This window comes from Crotalus tigris, unplaced genomic scaffold (genome assembly GCF_016545835.1).
Source record: "Crotalus tigris isolate CLP2741 ecotype Arizona unplaced genomic scaffold, ASM1654583v1 scf7180000024430.1745191, whole genome shotgun sequence".
NCBI classification, from domain to species: Eukaryota; Metazoa; Chordata; class Lepidosauria; order Squamata; family Viperidae; genus Crotalus; species Crotalus tigris.
This window is the reverse complement of record NW_024100597.1, coordinates 246,455-255,160: the sequence shown is the minus strand read 5'-3', so window position 1 is coordinate 255,160 and position 8,706 is coordinate 246,455. Positions and strand designations below refer to the sequence as shown.

The 8,706-nt window shown below is 34.7% G+C and overlaps 1 long non-coding RNA gene across 1 annotated transcript; it reads right to left on the bottom strand.

The window, feature by feature from the left end:
• Nucleotides 1-799: 799 nt before the first annotated feature.
• On the bottom strand, nt 800-5,514 carry LOC120302391. Its single transcript, XR_005555122.1, has 3 exons — nt 3,612-5,514; nt 2,771-2,847; nt 800-2,122 (listed from the first exon to the last, which is right to left on the bottom strand). It is a non-coding gene; the product is annotated as an uncharacterized LOC120302391 (long non-coding RNA).
• Between the last annotated feature and the right edge of the window lie 3,192 nt (nt 5,515-8,706).

The following is an 8,706-nucleotide window of genomic DNA, read 5'->3' as shown; positions in this document are numbered from 1 at the left end:
TTCTATAGGATTAAAGTCACAACTTTGACTTGGCCATTCTAAACTTTCTTCTGCTTTAACCATTCTTTGGTTTTGTGACTTGTGTGTTTTGAATTCTTGTCTTGTTGCATGATCCACTTTTTATTGACCTTCAGTTCATGGACAGATACTTTGTCATTTTTCTGTGGAATTCAAAATCCATAGTTTCTTCAATGATGGCAAACTACCTCTGTCCAGAAGTCCAGACCCGAATATCACCACCATATCTTAAGATAGGGTTCTTATGCTGAAAGCAATATTTGCCTTTTGCCAAGCATATCTCTTTTCATAGAAGCCAAAAAGTTAATTGACCTTTTCTGAGTAGGGTAATGTTGGTACCATTTTCTGGGAGGTCCTCAGAAATCTCCCTTGTTCAACCCATGACCCAATTCCACATCATTGTTTTGAACAGAGCATACTTTGATAGCAGATACCCAGAGTTCTTATTTCTTTAAATAGGTCAGGACTTCCCAGACTCTCAACTGAGTGTCATCCCATTGATTGAAATGCCTGACTCTAATTCCTATTCAAATAAAGTGATAAAGGTTTACATACATTTCCACACACAAATATGTAGCTTTGTATCATTTTCTTCAATAAAGCAATGAATAACTATAATGTTTTTGGCTGATTTATTTAACCAAGTTCTCTTTATCTAGTTTTAGGGCTCATGTGGAAATATTATAAATTGAAAACAATTACAAAATTGCAAAAAAAGTTAATTTTTTTCCAACCCTTTTCAGGTCCATTAGTTCCAGAATCTCTGTTTAGAAGAAAAAGTGATAGACAATTGGAAATGATGATGAGAAGCAAAGTGTTTATTGTAAACACAAGTGCAAAATTAATATTTGCAGTGTGAGTTTTGCAAATATTGGACAGGTTAATGTGACTGTATAATATTTATTAAAATGATGAATAAATAAACCAATAATGAAATGTATCAAATAACAATTTCTGCAGCAATTATGTTTTTGTCTTCAAGTAAGACACGGTGGCAAAATTACATTCCATGGGACAAAGTACAATCTATATTCCATCTAATTTATTTTAAGCAAACTCTGAACTCAGTTTCATTTAGCAGTTTATAATCTATTTTGTACAGATAATTCAGTGCAGAATTCACCTGTCCTTCAAATTCTGGTTGCACTGTCTCATAGGCTCCTTTCTATGGTAAGCATCAGAAATAGACTCAGTTCCAATTTGAACATTAATCATAATAGCACTACCAAGAATGAAAAATAAAGGAAAAATTCTGAGTATATCAAAATATTTCTTTCCAGATATTCTATACAAGAGTTTCCTAAGTTTATAAATGACAAGCATTTTATGGAGGATTTAAGATTCTTTGCAAAGAAGCTAGAGGGTGATTTTTATTTAAACAAGAGTCTTTGGGATTGTGATAACAGAAAGTCTTGTTTCAGATTACTTTTGTTTGAAATAATGAAAATTACTTGTGATTAAAAATCTCTTCATGTCCCCCATCTCCCTATTTCCTAAGAATTCTTATAAGCAAAAACATGTCCGTTCTACCAAAAAAGCTTTTTCTTCAAATAAATGGAAAACCAAGAAAGTTACATTATTCTAGAAGAAAGCATGCAACCTTTAATAAAGAGTCCAGTTGTAACTTGTGCTTGGTAATTTATTTTTATGCAATCTATCCTATTGGTATAATTCATAGCTCAAATAGATAGAAATTTTCAAGATGGGAGGTTAATGTTTGATCCAACAAGTATATTCTTTTGGCTTTTTCTTCCTGCACAAAAGTGTATGAAATGTTGTTTCCTTCACATGGAGTCATATTCTTTTGAAATAATCTGTACTTCTGTGTTTCAGGTTGGCATGTTTTTAGATGTCTTCTTAATTTTATGGATATAGGCCTCTGTTACCCAAAACTTGCTCACATCCAACACACTGTCCATTGGTTCATCTTTTTTTGCCAGTCCATGTAAAACAAAATTTGATAAAGCTCTAATCATATTTCCATGTTTTACTTGTACTTGAGCTTAATTATTAAATGCTTGTGCCATAAGAAGCAGCAATGGAATTTATTTTATATTTCCTGTTTTCACCTTATTCTGTATTGTTTTCCTTCATATCAGAGACTCTAGAAAGAAGATTGGGAAGATAAAATATATGATGAATGATTGCAGGAACTGAGCATGTCTAGTCTAACAAAGAGAAGGACTGGGGTGAGATTATAGCAGTGGTCCAATATCTGTGGGGCTGTCACAGTGAAGAGTGAGTCAAAAGAATGGGTATCCAAAGAACTTGAACTCAGGACAAGAAGTAATGGATAAAACTTATAAATGAGAGATCCACCTTAGAACTAAGGAGAAATTTTCTGTCATTGAGAACAATTAGTCAGTAGAAGAGCTAGCCTCCAGAAGTTGTGGGTGCTCCATCACTAGAGATTTTTAGGAATAGATTGGACATTCAATTGTCTGGAATGGTATAGGGTTCCTGCTTGAGCAGGCAGTTGGACTAGAAGACCTTCAAGGTCCCTTCCAATTCTGCTATTCTGTACTGAGTTTTTAGACAAGGATCCATTTCTAGGGGGAAAAACACATTATACAAGCAGCAGATTGTTGACTTGATTGACAGAACATTTTTGTATCTTCACAACAATGTGTCTCTTTGGACTTTTTTGGAAAGACAAAATCATTTATAATGCAGACTAAATTTTTATAACTTTGCATCTGTAACTGTGGAGTGGAGCAGCTTATTATTGTTGGGAATTTCACCTTCAGCTTACCTTTCACTTCCTTTTCCTGGAATTCCACCTTTGAAGGGTGAGGCTGAGTTGATAAGGTTTTGCTTGAATCACAGTCCCTAAAACACACACACACACTTTTACCTAGTCTGATTTTATACCTATATTTGGAACTTCTTCATTACCAGGCTGGAGTTCTAATATGTTGTCACTCAACTTTTCATCTGCCCTGCCCCCTTTCATAGTTATTCCACTGGCATTTATTTTGCTGAAAATTTCTCTCCTAAAACAATGCAAAACAAAGCAAACTACAGAAAGGAATTTAAACCTGGGGAATGACCTCATCTCAATCTAGTTCAAATAGCATTATTTAAAAGTAAGATTGTGCACTAAATTTTTAGTATAATCAGGAGCTCAAAAGGGTAGGGAGTATATGTTTTGGACTTTGGTATTTATGCTTATTTCTGCGTTACTTCCCACTTGCTATTTTTTTTAAATCAAAAACTACAACAATAACAACAATTTTTAATCCTGCCAGTTTACCTCTAATTTTGGAACTAGGTTAGAAAACATAGTCATGAGAAAAGGAGAAAATAAGGAGCCTTAGAGCAAGTAAGATTCATTATTTTTACTTATATGCTTTTAAAAAGATAAAACCACTTTGATTCTTGTTCTGTACCTACAAAAGAAATCCCAAGACATTAATCTTTTACCGGGATTTATTGCTAACTACATTTGCCATTAATGTAATTTACTTAGTAGGTATTATTCTATTTTTAATGGTTGTTAGCTGATTTAAGAAGTATTTCATTGGCTATAAATATGAGATATACATCCAAAAAATAAATCACAAATTAAAGAAGTAAACCAAAATGCAGCTTACCTGAATTGGCACTAGTTTGGCTTTGGATTTTTTTTAAAAAATTGTGATGCACTCTGGGACCTGAATGACATTCCCAAAAGCAAGAAATGGGTTGTTCAAATAAATAAATTGAACATAGAAAGTTTGTGCAGTATATCAAATTAAAAATGCACCTTTAAAGGTACTCTTTGAGTTGTAGAAAAATCCCAATGGTGTGCAAAGAAGAAATTTTTGGGGACTATAAAGCAGTGGCATTTGTCAAAATAGTTTTAATTTTGATAATAAAAGGCACCACGTTGTATCTAAACAGACAGCTAATGAATAGATATTGCATGTTCTTCAGGAAGGACTGATTCTCAGAGGATTTTTTGCTGGCAAGAAATGAGAACTCCTAAATGGAAGGTAGAAGACTGGAGATGGGTGTACAGCTTGAGAAAAAATTATTTCCCCATTCCTCGGGTGTTTAAAGGTCCTGTTCTGCTGTAGTACACAATCTCTGGCAGTGAGGCAGAGAGGGCATTCAGCTGGAGTTGACAATCCTAGGAAGGAAGGCTGAGTTTGACAGATTTTTGCCTGTATTTATAATTTATTCTTCCTTTTGGAGTGGAAAGAGGCAACTTCCTGTCAGATAAATGATTAACTTACGTTAATCTCTATTGTTTTTAAATAGTCCTTTTTGTCTCTTAGAAAACTCCATTTTTATGTAATTTGAAACTCTCATCTTTGGTGAGTTGCTACAGATTTCCACATACTTAAGAGATTTTGAAATTTTTATTATATTGCAGACTTAGCTAATCCTAGGAAGCTTCCTTTCTCTGAGAGTCTTATCATTGTCCTCGTAGCCAAAATACAAAGTAACATATGACCTATATTATCTTTTTAACAGCGATAGCAGGTAATGACATCTCACTGAGAAGACCCCTATGAAGTTTCCAACTATGCATCGGAAGAGTTGATATATTCTGTTTGAAAATCAGATATGCACATTCCCTTCATCTTCCTATACTAGACTGGCTTTTCAAAGGACAAAGGCTGCTGATGACTGGCGGGGGGATAACAAGTCCTGAAGAATCCACAACAGGTGGTGTTACCAACTGCAAATTTAACTCCTGGTCAAAATAATCTGATAGCCTACTGTGAAGAATGTAAGAATTTTTGAAAAGTATGTAAGTCAGGAGGGAGTGAATAGAGAAAGCCTAGTTTTTTGAAAGCATTGTAATTTCATGTTTTGCCCTTTTGGAAAATCAAGGTAGTATGCCACCCCACTCTTATTTCAACTCTGTGAACAGATACAAAGAGTTCAAAGCTAGTCTGGAAGATGTTCCTATGCAAACTAGATTTAGTGTAATAATAATAATAAAAAAAACAGTAGCTCAGTCGTTAGCCAAGTTGAACATCATATATCTACTTCTATATAGGAATGTTTGTTTAATATAAAATATGCTCAGCCCAGTCAATTCTCTCACCACTGAAATGGAAGGCTAAAGCAGAGGTGTGAAATATCAACTTCAAAGTGTTGCTGAATTTCCTACACTTTACAGCAATCTCAGCCAGCAATATGTCCCTAACTCAGTAGTTATCTTACTATTTCTGCTGATACAAATTAGGATGCTAAATTTGATGATACTCTTTGAATATATACCACAAACGTCCACATATTTTGTTTCAGTTGATGACACCAGCTTTTAATATTGTGTGTGAGGGAGCAACTATTCATATTTTCTGTACCAATATTTGATTTTATATATCTCTGTCTTCTTTCCTATTGCTTACCTTCACTACAAGCAAAAGCACTGCAAACACATTGCAATTTCTTTCTGTAAGGAAAATTTAATTATGCCTCAGGCCTTTAATCTGTTGTTTGCATTTTTTGTGTGTGTTTTTCAAATTCTGCAATATTGGTTGCCTGTGTGATGATCATGGCAACTCGGGAGGTAAGGGGTAGGGGGAAGGGGGTCCAGAATGGCTCAGGAGTTTGTGGTTTTCATGACAACCATGGGTTTCTCTCAGTTACATCTGGTCCAATACAGAATGCGGATACACATTTAATCTATTTTTTTTTTCATCTTAGAACAGCAGACTTGTGATATGAAAGAACATTATTGTTAACAATCTTTTCTGATTATCAGATCCCTTTCTGGCCAGTTCATTGACTGAAGAACAGATCTCAGACAACACCCTAGATATGTAATGAATATACTACTTTGGATAGAAAAGGATTTTTCCAGAAATGTGTTGGAGAATTCTACCATATTTTATATAAGTACCCACAATGTGTGGAATCAATTGGGCAAACAAATTAATATTTTTGCTGGTTAGCAACACTTTAATGATACAAGATTAAGTACTAGAATCTAATTCCTAATTTCCTAAACACTTTCTTTCCTTAAATATTTCTCCTTTGCAAGAAACTTTAAAATGTTTTGGATCTTAAGGTTTTGTTATTAACTGGACTAAAAAGCTACTGTGCCCAAATGGGAAAACAGTTATAGTGTACCATTATTTCACAGCTCTAATTATATGATTAGATATATCTTCCTATAGCCTGCCAAGAATGTTGCATCTATTTTTGTAAGTTGCATTTCATTTGTAATATTTTTCAGTTTCTTTTGTTAAATAAAGTTTGACTTTGTTCATCTCTGACAAGATTAATTTATCTCCAAAAAATGAAGGGAATGACGCACAATGGTAGTCACACACTTCTGTCCTATTATATTAAAAGTCGGCATTACAGAGATTTTATTATTTTCTTTTTTTACTTTTTCCTCACCAATAGAGTAGCATTTGTAGGACCCCTATCTGTCATCAGCTAATATGAGGAAGATGCCAGACAATAGATCGTGGCAATGGTGTCAAGCCAGGGCTACACCAGGGAAAGAGGTTACCAGTTAGCATATGGAAATATTTATTTATTTATCAAATTTATATAAATGCTCATTTCACCAAAGGCAACTCTGGGCAGTGAACAACAATATATAAAATAGAAAATATAAAAATAGCATATGCAATTTTTAAAAAAAACATAACAATAAATATCATAAAAACCAAAAAAAGCAAACCCTAGATGAAGAGAGAATTTTAAAAATGTCCCCCTTAAAAACGGAGCCATCTGGACAACATTATGAGAGTCCTTAATCAGCTCTAGGGAATTGATATTCAAATATCCAGAACTAAATTGACAATATCAGCATAATTAGGAAAAGTACTTACAAAGAAGTTTGGAAAAAAAACAGTATTTAAACAATGAATGTTAAGATGCTTGTTCAGGCTACATATGGGCGACAAAAGTATCATATGAGACCAAGTGGGTTTCTGGAGAAGAATTTGAAACTTCTCGCTTTTAACTTTATAGGCTCAGTCCTACCTACCATTATTTATTTTATTTTATTTATTTTATGAGACTTATATACCGCTTTAAGTGCAAGCACTCTCTAAGCGGTATACACCAGTAAGTGATGTATATATATATTTACATTGCCCCCAACAATCTGGGTCCTCATTTTACCTACCTCGGAAGGATGGAAGGCTGAGTCAACCTTGAGCCGGTGAGATTTGAACCGCTGACCTGCTGAACATAGTCAGCTAAAGTGGCCTGCAGTACTGCACTCTAACTGCTGCGCCACTACGGCTCTTATAAAAGTTTGTTCTCACTTTCTCTCCCAATTTAACCTAAAATGTTATCTGTCATTCTAATAAGGCAAGCCAATAGTTTCAGATTAAAATAAGGAACATCCTTGATGAGTCCATTAACAGCAAGTAGCTAGAAAAATAAACCCCAGTCTTTAGCTAACTGAAGCCATGTTTTAAATGTTATATTAGGTTCCTTTGAACTGCGGTTAACTAGTCAATTTTTGATTTCTTCAGAAAAAGGGATTGTACAAGAACAAAAAGGGTATTATTCTATTTGACATAAACTTAGATTAGATAAATATAACAACTCATGTCTTTCAACCACTTCTTTCAATGGGTTTCTTGATTCTTTTCTAGTGTGCTACTCTTAAAGATGAAATATTTCAGCCTCCCTGTCCTGAAGCGGCATTAGTTTTGCACTACTAAATGCTTGAATACTGAAAATACAATTCCCAAAGATTGAAGATATTCTTCATTGGTATATAATCTTTCATTTCTGCTCTTATTCCTTGTCATGTGCCCATATTTTTATTCATCTTAGCACTGACACCCCACCCTTCAAAACTATTATTATAATAACAAAAAATAACTTCACTCAGATTAAAGGAGCTCACACAAACACAACCAGAATAAAACAACAATTTCTAAACTAGTCATAGCTAAAACATTTTCGAGATCTTGGGAAATAAAAATAACTCTGAGCCCCAAAAGTCATCAGACTGTATGTGAAGTAAGGATTTACTATTGCTTATGTGAGTTTCCACAACCAAAAAGCCCTATTTCTCAGTTATTATAAACCAACATCTAATAGTTGGGAGTTCTTCAGCAAGCAGTAAATAAAAACAAAATCTAGAATCAGTAACAACCAGGGTTTTTTTTGTCATAGAACGCCCAGAATGGAGTTCCAGCACCTTTTTTGGATGGAACCTCGTAGGTAGGCAAGGTGGGTTGTATCACATGTGTGAGTTCTGGCACCTTTTTTTTTTTTTTTTTTTTTACAAAAAAAAAAAAACAATAACTGGTAACAATAAGGTGACCAACCATCCTCCTTTAGGGAGGACAGTCCTCCTTTTGTAAGTTCTGTCCGCCCTCGAAAAGTGTCCTCTTACATGTCCTCCTTTTCGATATTTGAAGACTAATCTGCAGGGCTTTTTTTCTCATAGAATGCTCAGAATGACATTCCGGCACCTTTTTTTCCATGTTTTTTTTTCAACTTTTGCATGAGCTGTGCCACTCCCCCTACTGGCTTTCAAAAGCCAATAGAAATTGCAATTGAGCACGCCAAATTGCTGCTGAATGCAACTGGCAAACTTTGCACATGCAAGTTGTCTGCAGTGAAGGTGAATTGGCAGGAACTTTGCACCCCTCCCTGCTACCCAACTACACCATCTCCTAGTTAGTCCCAAAGATAGCTGGAGGAGACTGGAGCGGCGATGCCATGGTAAGTTTCTCTTGATCTTCGGCCCTGCTAGGACAATAATGGCTG